The following is a 14,459-nucleotide window of genomic DNA, read 5'->3' as shown; positions in this document are numbered from 1 at the left end:
GGGTATTTAAATATTCTGCATATGACGAAAAGGCTATTGATAATATGATTTTGGAAAAATATATAATTATTTTTGGAGAAAATAAGAGTACATTAGAGGGAAAAATACCTTTCCGACATAAAATCAGTTCGGTTCAATAATGGTGAATCTTTGATTTGCCAGTCAGCGAGGATGTTGTCAGCATTACTGAATGTATTGGAAAGTCAATGCGATAAATAAGGGATGATAATAAGATTAAATAAAACAAACTTTATGCGGTTTTATAGTGAGAGATAGGCCAACTTTAATGTAAAAACTACGAGTTCATAAAGTTGGGCTAATGTAACGGTTAACGCAACTCGGGAGGGTTCTGGACCAAAATAATCACTACCTTAGAGACTCAAGGCGAAGAATTGTACTAGAATATGAACTTTTAACAAGGAGGAGGAAAATTATGGTGACGTTGATTAAGGTTGTAAAGAAAAGGTTCTTTTGACTTTGATATGGATAATTGTTTTTAAGCAACGGACACATCGCCATTGAAGCAGAATGATAGGCGTACGTTGTAGGCCTTTGAAATAAATGTAGGTGTGGAGAAGGATGTACAATATGGAGTAATATCACTTTTTACTGCAAGATAATAATAGAACCGAAACCAAATGTGAAAGTTTCATGAAAATGGGGGAGATGTGGCGACAGAAGCTTTTAGCGGTATCATCCGCTAAATATGCATTATAATTTAACAATTTCAGAGTGTAAATAATATTCGCCTTGACCAAGGTTCGAACCCGGGCGAGTGCTTTAGCCAGTTAAACCACTGAGTCGTCCTCTTACAGCCCAAGATTTTAGGGGCTTTAAAGGAATGGCTTTTCCTTTAAAGCGCCGAAAATCTCGAAATTCAATTCATGGATTTTAGCCGTCGCGACCGCCGAAGTATGAGCAGAAATCTTCTACCAGGAGGAAAAGCACTTCCATCTACTTTAAATACGGTCATTTTTTGCAATTTTTCCCTTCAGTTCTTCCAATACTTATGCATACTACTCTCACGCTATTGTTCAACTTTTTTAAGAAAATCGATGCGCACGATTCCGTGACTCTCCCAAAACACCGCTGCATATACCTACCCAGCCCATGGTACCGTCCTCGCCTTTTCCAAAAAGGGTTCACCCTTTATACTCCACTGGTATGCACAATTTGTATACTGGTAAAACCATTTTTTACTAATAAATAAGTCGACGTTCCGTAACTGTTCAAAGTTCAGAAGAAATAACCTCTATAGCTGGTAACTCGGCAATCTTCATAGATTCAAAGCGAAGGATATCTCGTTTTCGAGTGTTACGTTAAGAACAAATATCTACAGGAAAATTCTTCGTTTAGGGAACCAAAATAAAATTTTTTCAATGATCGCCGATGCATAATTTGGTACTGGCTTCAGACCTTAGACTTTGTAATTTATATTATAAGTCATAATACGACCATTTAGGGCATTTGAAGGTGGAGCCACTGGTAATTTAAAATTAATTTAGAAATACTTCATCGATCCACGTAGCTGTGGGACTCAATTTTTCCATCGTGTGCTTTTATTAAATAAAATTCAACTAAAATTTCTACCATTTGAAGGTACTTAATTGTAAAATCTAGCGCTGAAAATGCTAAGCCTTGTTCATATTTTTTTACATATTCACTAGCATGACTCAAGGAAAAAAGTTGTTTAATTAAATAATTTCCTAAGTATCTCCACGTACAATTTTGGCTATTTTTCCTAATATGTATTCTAAGCATTTTTAATTTTGAAAAGAAATTAATGCCAAATGCGGATTATAATTTCAGACTGTTATTTCATTTTATTGATGGTAGCCTTATTTCTTTCTCTAGGAGTATTTTCTCAGAAAATGCCTTCATATCCATTACTTTAAGACAAAATGTGCATAAATTACAACAACAGAGAACTGATTATTGGTGATATCATTGATAATTCCACGTGATAGTCTGAAGAAATAAAATGATATATTACAAACTCATTCTATTTCTACTGCTTCACTAATGTTTGCCACCCTTTTATTATAACTTATTGCAATAACTAACTACGAAAGAAATAAAAATGTAATATAGTATGTATAGACTTTTTGAATAAAACTAAAATCGTTTCCAATTAGTGAAATTTTTTGGGAATAATTATTTATTACCGAACAAACCGGCCAAAGTTTATGGTCAGACACGAACAAAAATGTGAAATTAAATTCAGTTAGCAATTGTCCTGATCACAGTTGCTATTTAAGATGTATTTCTAGAGCACGAATATGATTTACAAAGTTTTGGGCACTTAATGTCACAAATGTTAAGGCTTACCGATTATGTGAAGACGCTCGGCTTCTTTAACTCATTTTAAGTTAATCCATCGCCAACAGATATATTTAAAATATTTTAATACCATTCTTGAGGAAAGATAATAGATAAATCGAGGAACCTGACTTGACCTGACATGCTATGCTACTTGATGAAATGATTTCTATGAGGTAATACGCGCAACCATGGCGTAAGGGTACTTCACGTTGCTTAGCTCTTATCATATAGTATTCCATCACGCCATGCATCATATCGTTCACATAAAAAAATATTTGGCGATCTGAACTCACCTCAGACCATTGGGTTTCAACCTTGGTGAGACGGAATAAAAAAATTCTTTTCAGCTTCTCACTCCCTTCCATTTCCTTTCTCCCCACTCTACCTATATCCCGAAAATTCCCTCAAATATTCCTCAACGGCAACGGCTTTTACTCCTGCCGGAGGCCTACCGATTCGAGACCTCTATCATCCATGAGGATACGGTATGGAGTCACTGGGGTTAGAGGAGCTGAAAGGGAAACACAATTTCAGTTTCATATATATGTGAGGATAGAAGTGGGTGGAATAATCGGCGTAGGATGACTGAGTACGACCTCGGAACGAAGCGGGCTTCGCGCTTACCGCCTTTTTCGATTTCAACTCCAAACCGCGTCTCGGACGTACCTCTCCGGGTAATATTTCCGGCTAACTCATTTCTCCTTTCCTCTCAACCCAGCACTGAACAAACCCGTCCTCCCTTCCCACGCATCTATCGTCGTTATGGTAATTTCTCTGCTCTTTTTTCTACAATATAAGCTTACTTACCGCTTGCTTCCAGCGTTCGTCGCTCTCATTTCAAATATCAATATTCGCTCATTGAGCACAATTTTTCCCTATAGATGGCGTCATCATTTGCTACATATTTTGTGTATAATTCTGATTTTTTAAACACCGCAGAATTTCCCCATCACAAGAAGATCCTACTGATAAAATTTGGTATTAATTGAGGTCATAGTATCTTAGAGAATAAATGCTCTTTCATAGAACATAAATTTAAAAAATCATAAAAAGAGAGATTTTAAATGGTAAAATCGACAAATAATGCAAAAATAAATGTATTAATTTAATTAATATCAATTATAACGTGTGAATTTATATGGTGTCGCACATTCAGTAAATTACTTTCCACTCCAAATAGAACGTATGTTCTAGCTGAGAACATGTATTAACAGGTAGTTTAGGCCAATATTAGGTGGAATGTTATTTACAATGAAAGGGAAATAAAACAGTCTACAGAATTTGAGAGCCACAGAAAATAAAATTGTATTTCAAATAGTTACTATTTATTCTTACATGATAGCATCTCCATGAATTATGATTGAAAATTCTACAATGGTATAAAAATATTTAAAGAATGCGTATACTCGTACATTCTGTGGAGCGCTGAAAAGGCGTAGTGTTTAATATTTCTTTTACGTTTTTTAGTGTTGTTACGGAATTGTAAATGTATAGCAACTAAACTATTTTAATATTCAACTTATTTTCATTAGGTACATTTTAATTTAAGTTTCTATTCTAGACTATCGCTAAATTATTAAATAGTACTAATTTGAAATATTATTATTTAATTTTTTTATAACCCCAAATGATTATTCATGTGTTCATATACCGTCTGGAAATATTTATGTTTAAGCTCTAAGAGTAGTTTTATTTTACATAATTAATTTCCCATTGAGGAGAATGGCCTGATAATTTAGGACTTCATATATGAGAGGCAGTTGTTAATATGATTTCAGTGTAAATTAATTATAAAGGATCTAAATTGAAGTTTGCACGTACTAGTGCTTCACTTTCAACAATTTTTTAATGCATGATCCCCTTCTAAATCCTTGAAACTCAACTCTGTTTCTTGAGTTCTCAATGTGAAAGTAACGATCACATGTAAATGAACTGAGTAAGAGGGCAAACCATCAAATGCACATCTAATTTAAGTTGTAAGATCTAATATGCGTATCGCTCATCGTATTATTTAACCTGTTGCGTTATGAAAAATACTGATTTCAAATTCGGAATTCTAATTTAAAGTTCATCATTGCTTACCTTCTTTTAAGAGAATAGTCCATGAAATCCAATCCTCCCTTTCACTCACTATCAAACTTTATCTTCCACGCAATCGGTATCTTCAATCTCCTGCTTTGCGAAAGTGGTTTCCGATATCGCATATCCAGTGTTTTTAGCAGAGGTTGATTGCTAACAGTTTTGAGGATTCCCTTTTCACCGCAAACTGACTGGATGCTTGGAAGCAAAACCATAATGACTTTATGTGTATGCATTCATAGATGCAGGAGCAAGCTCAACCTAATACTCTGAAATACAAGGAGTTAGTGAAGTCAATTAAGGCGTATGCTATTTTCATCCAGAGAAAATAAGCAATACAAGAATTGACTACTCGATTTTAACATCAAGCGAGTGGTAAACAATGATGAGCAATAATCATTTACCAATGTCAACCCAAATCGTACAAATTTTGCTAAAAAAGCAGCATTATTGACAGAATAAATCTTGCACAATCTGAAATACAATAAGCAACGACGAAGAATCAAGCATTCATAATAATACTAACGGTTTTATGTCATACATTTTCAAAGATAATATCATCCATTCATGCACAACAATTTAACATTTTTAAACACTGATAAGCGCAATTAGTGGTTCATGTTTTTTGGAAGTAAAAATGGGAATAAATAATGAACGAAAAACAAATTGACGAAATTCGATTAGCAATTGACAAAAACCACGAGTTTAAAATGCATTTTTGTTAAAAAATAAGCATTTAAGAAGTCACATAACTAGTATTGGAAGCAACAAGCTACAAGTATATGTATGTATCAACCATATTCAATAATCAGATCTCGTAGAAAACATAAGTGCAAATATAAGACTCACAGAAAATTAACTCTGAGTAAAATTACACTATAAGTAAATCCGAAAATTTCTCCAATAGCATCATCATTTTTCAGGTGATTCTATTTACTTACTGGTGATTCTCTATTATTACAAATTTCTGCTGGCAATTGCCACCAGTACAACAAAATCCCATCCATTCCTTAATCAAACCCCGTATTTGAATTGAGAAAAATAGAATGGACAGCCATGTGGGTTAATTCTTCTTCCGTAAATTAACAAAAACCTAATTACATGATGCCCTGAATGAGGGCATATCTTCGCCATCATTATTAATCATCCGTCCAATTAATATCCCGAATCCAAAATAAACTAGATTGAGCTATAAGGACAGAAGTTAATGGATATCAACACTTTTACATGAGTTATGTAACAACATTACAACCATTAAAAACAGAAGAAAAGTAGATACCAATGTTAAGAAAGAAAATATATAAGGATGAAACTTCTTTACTGGAGAATTCCTTGTAAATATACAAGATACAAGATACAAATTGATATAAATTATACATTTTACTATATTTACAAGATATAAAATTTCTTGTAAATTTACAAGAAAATATTCGTTATTTTTATGTTATCAAATAATTGAATTAATTAAATATGGATATTAAGCGGGTTGCTTAATTAAAACTACAAATTTTGGGATTGAATTAAAATATGAACATTCAAACTCGTACTACATCCATAGCCATACTGCACATATTTTGCGAGTGCTCTTGCATGGAGGAAACTTCTTTGGATGAAGTGAGGATACGAGTGGAGAAGTGCGCCGAAGGGACGATAAACGGATGACGGAAAGGGATATAAAATTACGTAACCTGCATCCTCGCTATTGGGATAGAGGGAGGAACTCTTTTAAGGAGAAACCGGGAATCGGTTTTGTGCGGCGGAGGATGATAAAATGTGGGGTTCTCGAGGGGGAGCCAACCCTACACATCGCATTTACACCCCTCTGTCAGAGTGAGAATCGACCTTTGGTCTACACCACTACGACCCCATGTGAGGTCACCCGGTGATGAATATCCCAATTTACCAGAAATATATCGCACATCTCATCCCTTGAGCGAAGCTATGAATCTCTGAAAGCTTGATAGTTTGATTTTTCTCGACGATTCCCCTGTCTTTTCCGAGCATATATTTCAACAACTATACCCATCATACTATGTTAAAATGTCGTGAAAATACGTTTAATGGGACCATGGGTAAAACCGAATGATTTAAAATGATTTTCCACGAAAATCAAGAAACATGATTTTCTGAAACATTCAAATCGTTCTGGAACCAATTCGAAACGCTATGTTTTTTCAGGTATGCCGGCTGTATGGCAAAATTTTGATAATCGATACGTGCATTAATATTTTATGGTAGTAACAGTTATTCAACTGCACATTGGTTTTGATTTCTATTCTCATCTTTGACACCATATTCATGTACATGGGACTCTACTATCCATAGGTATATTCACATATTGAAAAAATTATAAGATAAAAAAATGAGTCGGTTTTCATAGGCATTAAAGTAAAATTATGAAACTTCACACCTCTATCAAAATTCTATTATTTTTCTATGCACCGACACACACTTCTATGGACAGTGGACCATTCAGGACAAGCTCTCTATAATTGCGATAAATACGATTTGAGCAAACTGTCCTATGCCTTAAGGAAATAAATAAATTGTACATGCATATTTTTTCGTTTATATTTGTGGAAGATGTTTTACGGAATCATTCAGGTGAAAAACCTTTGAAGTCAACTTCGGAATTGATGAATGCAGAAGAAATTTGAGTTGAATGTTACTCTCTGTTGAATAGTTTATTATTTTTAAAACATTCTTTAACAATATTAATCATGGGCAACTGGAGCTCAGCAAGAGCGCAGAAGGATTTTCAATGTAGAGTTGAAAAATTAATCTTCAGAAAGAGAGACGAGAAGAATATAATTACAAGAGAAGACATTACATACTACACATGGTAAACTATTGATAAACGAAATGTTTCTGATTGTGCCAATCTTTTGATTTACGTATACTTCCATTTACTGGAAGCGAATGAGGATGTGCTGATTTCCTAGCGTAGTTGCTGCTACAGTTTCCTTGATACTAGTTTTCTTGTCATATGATAAATAATATAAAAAATATTATGACTCTAGTTGTCGACTTAACCATTTTATTATGTAAGGCAGGCTATTTAGTTTAGCCTCATATAATAGCGATCAATAGCAGCAAATGAGAAGTGAAACAGACAGGGTTAGTCACAGCCAGTGCAGTGATTTGAGGGAAACAACATATTCTTGGTCGGAAATAATCAAAGTTCCGGAGGGTGGGTAGATCGGATTGTTGTTTAGAAGCCGAAGGGCTTGGCGGAAGACGTAATAACGACATTAGCAGGGGGAGGAATGTAAGTGGGTCGGGGCACACATTGATTAAAGGATATTAATGGATGAACTACGCAGCTGAATGATCAGTAAGCAACACTAAGAGACACTACATCCTCAACACTCTGGTACGGTATCCGCTCTATGAGTGACAGATACACTATTAGTCCTCTTATTATAAGTTCGTAACAAACATTTTATTTCGCGGTGCTTCGATGATGGGGAAAACTTTTTAAGTTTTTTATAACCGATACCGAAGGCATATATTCCACATATTAAAAGCAATCTATTTTCAAATGAATTATTCCATTTTCCAAATATTTGCTATGATCAAATTAAAACAACTTATCATTTCAAACATAGAATTCGAGTATGCAACTTTCTTAAAAAGAGAATAAAGACTTAGTGCTGGATAATTATAATGTAATATTTTCGAAAATTTAATTATTCTGTGCGTGAATATATTTATATTATTCAATAAAAATTCATGATGCAAGTGTAATTTAAATGAGTGCAAACTTTTTGCCATTTCGACGTTATTCAACAAAGCTTCACTGTGTATTTTGCTAAAAATGCTAAGCAAAATAATTGAATTTGTCCAAAAAAATGCATCTTGAGTGAAAAAATATCCTCCTCCTAAGGCTTCTTCCTCCCTTCATCCCGTCCAACATCCCTATCCTGCTCCTGGCCTTTCCAGGTTGGACTAACATTCTCCCCTCTATTACAGTTTTCAGGATTCAACTGCCAATCAATACACTCTTCATCCATTTTTCCAGCCTCCTTAGGATTTCTCTAAACAAACCCCTCTCCTCGAACACCATACCTATAACTCCCTCATTTGTTTTCTTCTCCGTCCATTTCACCTTCTCCATCCTTCACGACCCTACGTCTACCCTCCTGCTTCAATGACCACGTTTTCACGCCGTACATAGCTACGCTCCATATCACACATTTTACGAGTCTTTTCTTAACATCCTTACTCAGCGTCCCTGCCATCAACACCTTCCTCCTTGTGAAAGCCTGTTTCCTAGCGGAATTCTTCTCCTTATGTCCCTCCTACTTAGACCGTGTTGGTTAAAAACACCTCCGAGATACATAAACTGTTTTACCTGCTCTATATATTGCACCCCTATTCCCATCGTTAGCTTTAACTTTTTCTTTCTAGAAAATCGTATTACCTTGGTTTTATTAATATTGATTCTCATCCCATATCTATCGAACTGAATTTTCAATTCAATCAGCAATGCTTGCAACCCCTTGGCTGACTGACAAACTAAAGATTGGTCATCAGCAAACCTAACTGATTTTACGATTTCCCCTCCTACTGTCATTCCTACTTCCAGCTCTTCCCATGCCTCTTCAATCATTTCCTCCACATATACGCTGATCAGCACCGGTGACAATGAACAATCCTGTCTCACACCTCTTCCTAACACTGCCGATCCAGACTCTCCGCTCCCTACACACAACTGAGCAGTCTTAGATATGTACAGGTTGCGGATTAGCCTCCTGTCCCTACAATATATTCCTATTTTCTGCAATGTACTCGTTAAATTTTCCCAATGTTCTCTCTCAAAGGTCTTTTCGACATCTACGAAACAGACAAATAAAACCTGATGGTTTTCTTGTTCTTTCCCGTTAAAGGTTCCTATTGTTTCTTTTGCGGCTTTCGATATCCCATTCCTGATACATTCCCGTTTTTCAATACTACTCAGCTCAATACCGTCATCCATGATTTTCTCCGCACCTGCCGGTGCTCCTTCCTTGTCAATCCATTTAATGCCTCTACATTTCATTCCCTGAACCGCCATCCCTGCCTTATCTTTTTAAAACGGACGATACACTGCATAACAAGTAAGTTGTGGTCCAGTCCAGTCGTGAGAGTAGATACCTACCACTTCCTCAGATTGCTCCACTCAACTTCACTCCCTCCTGACACCCAAATTACTATGGCTACAATCGATGTCACCTCCTTATACACATCCATTCCTCGCCAAGAAGGCCTTTCTTCCCTACGTTACTTCCTCTCCAAACGCCCTACCCCTCAAATCCCCAGTACCGATTTTCTCATTGATCTTTCCAATTTCATTCTCACCCGCAACTCCTTTTCTTTCAACAATAACCATTACCTCCAAATAAAGGGCTGTGCCATGGGTAGCAGATTCAGCTATTCATATGCAAACCTCCACCTCGGTTTCCTGGAAGAGAATTTCCTTTCCAACTATCCTCTGCAACCTCTCCTGTGGCTCCGATACATTGACGACATCTTGCTACTATGGCCACACAGCATAGATTCCCTCAATTCCTTCATCTCCCAACTCCATGATTCCTCATCTCTGTCTTTCACCTCGACCATTTCATCCTCTCAGATTACCTTCCTCGATGTTAATATTTCCCTCAGTTACAACAAATTCCTTACCTCTGTTCACACCAAACCTACTAATAAGCAGCAATACCTTCATTACAGCAGTTGTCACCCCTCCCATACCAAGTGCTCCCTCCCTTACTCTCTTTCTATCCGTGGTCACCGCATTTGCAACCATCCCGAATCCCTTAACAAATACCTTAACAACCTTCACCACTCCCTCCTCCAACGAAGATACCCTGATTCTCTCCTACATAAAAAAATACTTAAACATTCCTACACCCCCAAGCCTGCCTCAACCACAGACTCCCAGCCTCTCTCAATCTGTACTACCTACTTCCCAGGCATTCAGTCTCTCAAATTCATCCTCAAAGACCTATTCCCCATCCTCAAAAATCACAACACTTCCTCCAACCTTCTCCCCACTTGCCCCTCTGTCACCTTCAAACGTCCCGCCAACCTATCAGATATCCTCAAATCCACCAGGCCACTCACAAAATCCCCTCACACCCCAAGAGCCATACCCACTCCATGTCATCGAGCAAGATGCAAAACCTGCCCTATTTTCACCACTCCACCTTACTCCTTCCCACCATTTAACTCTCTCCCGCCCTTCCCCTATTCCTCTTGCACTTCCAAGAATGTTTTTTATCTTCTTACCTGTAAACTCTGCCCGTCCTTTTACATTGGCCAATGTTCCACACCACTTAACATTAGGATTAATAACCACCGCGACTCGTGCAATCCCTCCTCCCCGTCCGCGGGTCTCCCCATCCCCAAACGTGCTCCCATCATAATACCCCTTTCAACCAGTGTTACAATGTTTCCGTCCTAGCGTCCCTTCCACATCCGATAACCCTATAGAATTAAAAACTCTTGAAATGGCATTCATTTACATCTGTATGGCCTATCAGCATCCGGGCCCCAATGTCGTTCACTGATGGGAGTGGCCTAAAATTGTTACTTTGTGGAATCAAAGCATATTGGGGGGTGGACACTGTGTTTTTCCGAATGAGTTTTGGTGTACGTGGCCTTTGTTTTGACTCACGTGGTCTTTATCAATACTTTGTGGGTTGAAACATGAGTCTCGTATGTTGCAATAGTTGCGGTGAGCATGTTGTTCTATTTTCCGATCTTGTGTCAATTCCACCCCTTCCCTCTCCCCAACCATTCCTTTCACCCCTCCTTCGCCTCCCGTTCTCCCCTTCCCCTGGTCCCCTTCCCTTTCTCTCGCACCCCTCACCTCAACAATTCCAGCAGTCATTACTTCTATGTCTTCAGAGGAAGACGGGTTGTTTCCGTCGAAATATCAAGAAAATACGTGTGAGTGTTCTTTTTTTGTGTTTCTATATTGTGTGTTACTGTGTATTGTTATATATATATATATATATATATATATATATATATATATATATATATATATGTATACACATATAAACATATATTATATATCTTGATAGAAAGTCTCACGAATATGAACAGAGAAGCAATAAAGCGCTAGCGAATAAACTCACGGAAAAATAGATAGATGGAAGTAAAGGCAACACGTATTTCGAATTTTCAGTGACCCTCGTGCATATTCAGTATAGAAGTTTAACTTCTAAAGTGCAGCCTAGGCTCTGTCTTCTATATCGGACAGTGTGTCTCACCCCTAAATGTACACATCAATAACTACGAAGCTTCATGCAGAAATTCTTCCCTGTTTGGGATGCCCTATATCCCAAATAACAACTCCAAGCATTACATTTGATAAATACTATTGTGTCTCCATTCTAGCGTCCCTCCTACTCTCTGACCATCATTTCAAACTCAAAACAATGGAACAGGCGTGTATCTGGCTCCTCGATACCTGGAGTTTGCCAGTGATCAATATCCTACATTGATCAACTTAATATCCATATATTTTCACTACCCACCGTTCCTGAAACCTTCCATATCAATCCCACACTTCCAAACCTTCCCCTCCCAACTCTAATCATTACAAAATATTACCTACCATCCCCTTCGATCCAGAGTCCTCGTTCTTTCTCCTTTAAACCTTCTCCTCGGTTCCCTCATTCCATGAAATAAGGTGATTTGGTTACGAAAGAAGGAATTTGTGTGAATTTAATTTTTGTGTGTTTTTGTTCGCTAGTGCTATTTTGCTCCTTTGTTTAAATTTAATAATTGTATACATAATTATATATATATATATATATATATATATATATATATATATATCCAAAGAAAGCCAGGGAAGTCCCCAGATGATCTTGTGGACTGGAAGTGTATCGCTAGCTCGGCCAGTGTTAAATCGAAACGGAGGGAAATGTGGAAATTAATAGGACGGAACCTGACTGTTTTAACATTTTTCATTGACCAGGACTTGAACAATGAATCTTTCGACTTGCTGGGCCGTTTCTCCAACCACTTTTTGAGCTTGTGATTTGCTCGATTCCGCCTTGCCCACCTCTCCAGTGTCCATCATTCATTTGTGTTGCTATCCCTTTTCCTTATGTATGTTTCGATGTGAAGGAATATTTGTTCGCCGTATTGCGGGATTTGGTGTTTGAATGTGTATTTGGCCAATGTGGCTTCTCTCTTTCTTCTGGCAATGCGTTCCACGAAACGCACTGTTTCTATCAATTAGGATGTTGCATGATTGCTTTCCTATTGTCTTTCCTCTTGTATGTGTCGTTTATTTCTCGTTTGTTGGGTGAAACAGCTCTATAACGACATTTCTTGGCCAAAGAATCGGGGCACTTGGTTGCGTAAACACCCACAGGTTTAAGTATAAATTACGTTTTCTCGATAGCTCAAGTGGTTATAGAATCGGCCCGGCAAGTCGAAAGATCCGGTGATCAGCTAGTCGAAAGATCCAATAGCAAAATCGATCGAAGCGTACATTACCGTACAATTTTTAACATTTTAAAATCATACATATTTATTTATCAACATACTCTCCGTTGAGGCTAACACATTTCTCCTCATGTGTTACAAGTTTTTTCTTCCCGTCGATGAAATTTTCCTCCAACTTTTCTCAAATTTAGGACCTGACAGCTGCTTCGTCTCATTGTCTGGCGCTATTGGCCGCCGTATTGGTGCCAGGCCGCCCTTAACACGACAAACTTCTTCCTTGTTTATTCCAATATGGTTTCTGATACGCTATTGAGTGGTTCGCCGGTCATTAAATCTTCGACTAGTTTGGTTATCGTCTGTGGCAGTAATCGAACGTTCGCTGAGGGTTTCATCCACAATTATGGTTTTTCCAGGCTCGCAACCACGAAATTTTAGTACCCATCGATTAACAGTTAACCTATCACCAGAATCGTTACCATAAACAGACTTTTAACGACGATGAATCTCAGTAGGAGTAACTTTTTCAGCAATTCAAAATTCGATAACAGTACGCTGTTGAACTCGCGTTGACATAACACTAAAAAGTCTCCATACTTCCGCTTCTCTAAATACAATGTAAGAATGAAACGACCTCAAACCTGCGTATGCATGTTCAGTGGGAATATTACTTCCACAGGCCACCAAGAGTGCTTCTGAAGATCATTTGTTTGTGGTCTACAAGCATGTGTGTATTAGCTTTCAGCCTACCCTCGAATATTGGTGGCTGAATCGGGTAGGGTTTCCAGGATCGTTAGATACAAGCACTGGTCGAAAGAAATGTTTTGGGAATTTGCGCATGAAGGGAAGGAAAGAGAAGAGAATGGGGCAGAGCTATAGGAACATTGGTGATTGTTTATGTGGATTTATCAGGGGTAGGATAATTAATTCTCCTAAATAGAATAAGGAGCATTGATTCAATGACAGGATATGGATTGCAATTTTGGAGAGGCAATTAGCGTGGGAATAAGGTACCTTTACAACTACACAAAACTCCGCCAGCCACCACAAGGGCGTATGGTGGTGGGAGTTATGCCACCACCCGTAAAATAGAATAAAACCACATGCCAAACGAAATTATGTTACCTCTAGGCAAATATTAGTTTGTTCATGCACTCGGAAAACCTCAATCATACGAAAGAAAGTGCTTGTATGAAAAAATATTCAATAAAATTGTATGTACATTCAAATCATGTTGTAGAACTGCATAGGAATGGGTTTATTTAGTAAAAAGAATAACATGCTGGAAGAAAGATGCAAGATATCAACAAATATGTGTATACACTACCAATTCTAATTATCTTCTTCGCAATTGCTGACAGGTGTATTATAATACCTGATGGATCAAGGAGAAAACGATATTTTAAAGTTATCCGTTCTAAAATTATTCTCTCTGACTTTACGTAGGTGACTTGGTCTACTTTAGTAAGTGGGAGCCTTCAATATGTCCTTAACATCCTCAGAAAAGTAACCTGCCTCAATTTTACGCAGTAAATTTAACCTATATTTAAGCCTACGTTCAACATGTGTCTCCCATCCTAATTCTTCCCATAGTGTCGTGAAACTTCAACCTT

This window comes from Hetaerina americana, unplaced genomic scaffold (assembly GCF_022747635.1).
Source record: "Hetaerina americana unplaced genomic scaffold, ioHetAmer1.1.p SCAF_13, whole genome shotgun sequence".
Taxonomy (NCBI): Eukaryota; Metazoa; Arthropoda; class Insecta; order Odonata; family Calopterygidae; genus Hetaerina; species Hetaerina americana.
The sequence above is the reverse complement of the archived record's forward strand: the minus strand, read 5'-3'. Positions refer to the sequence as shown.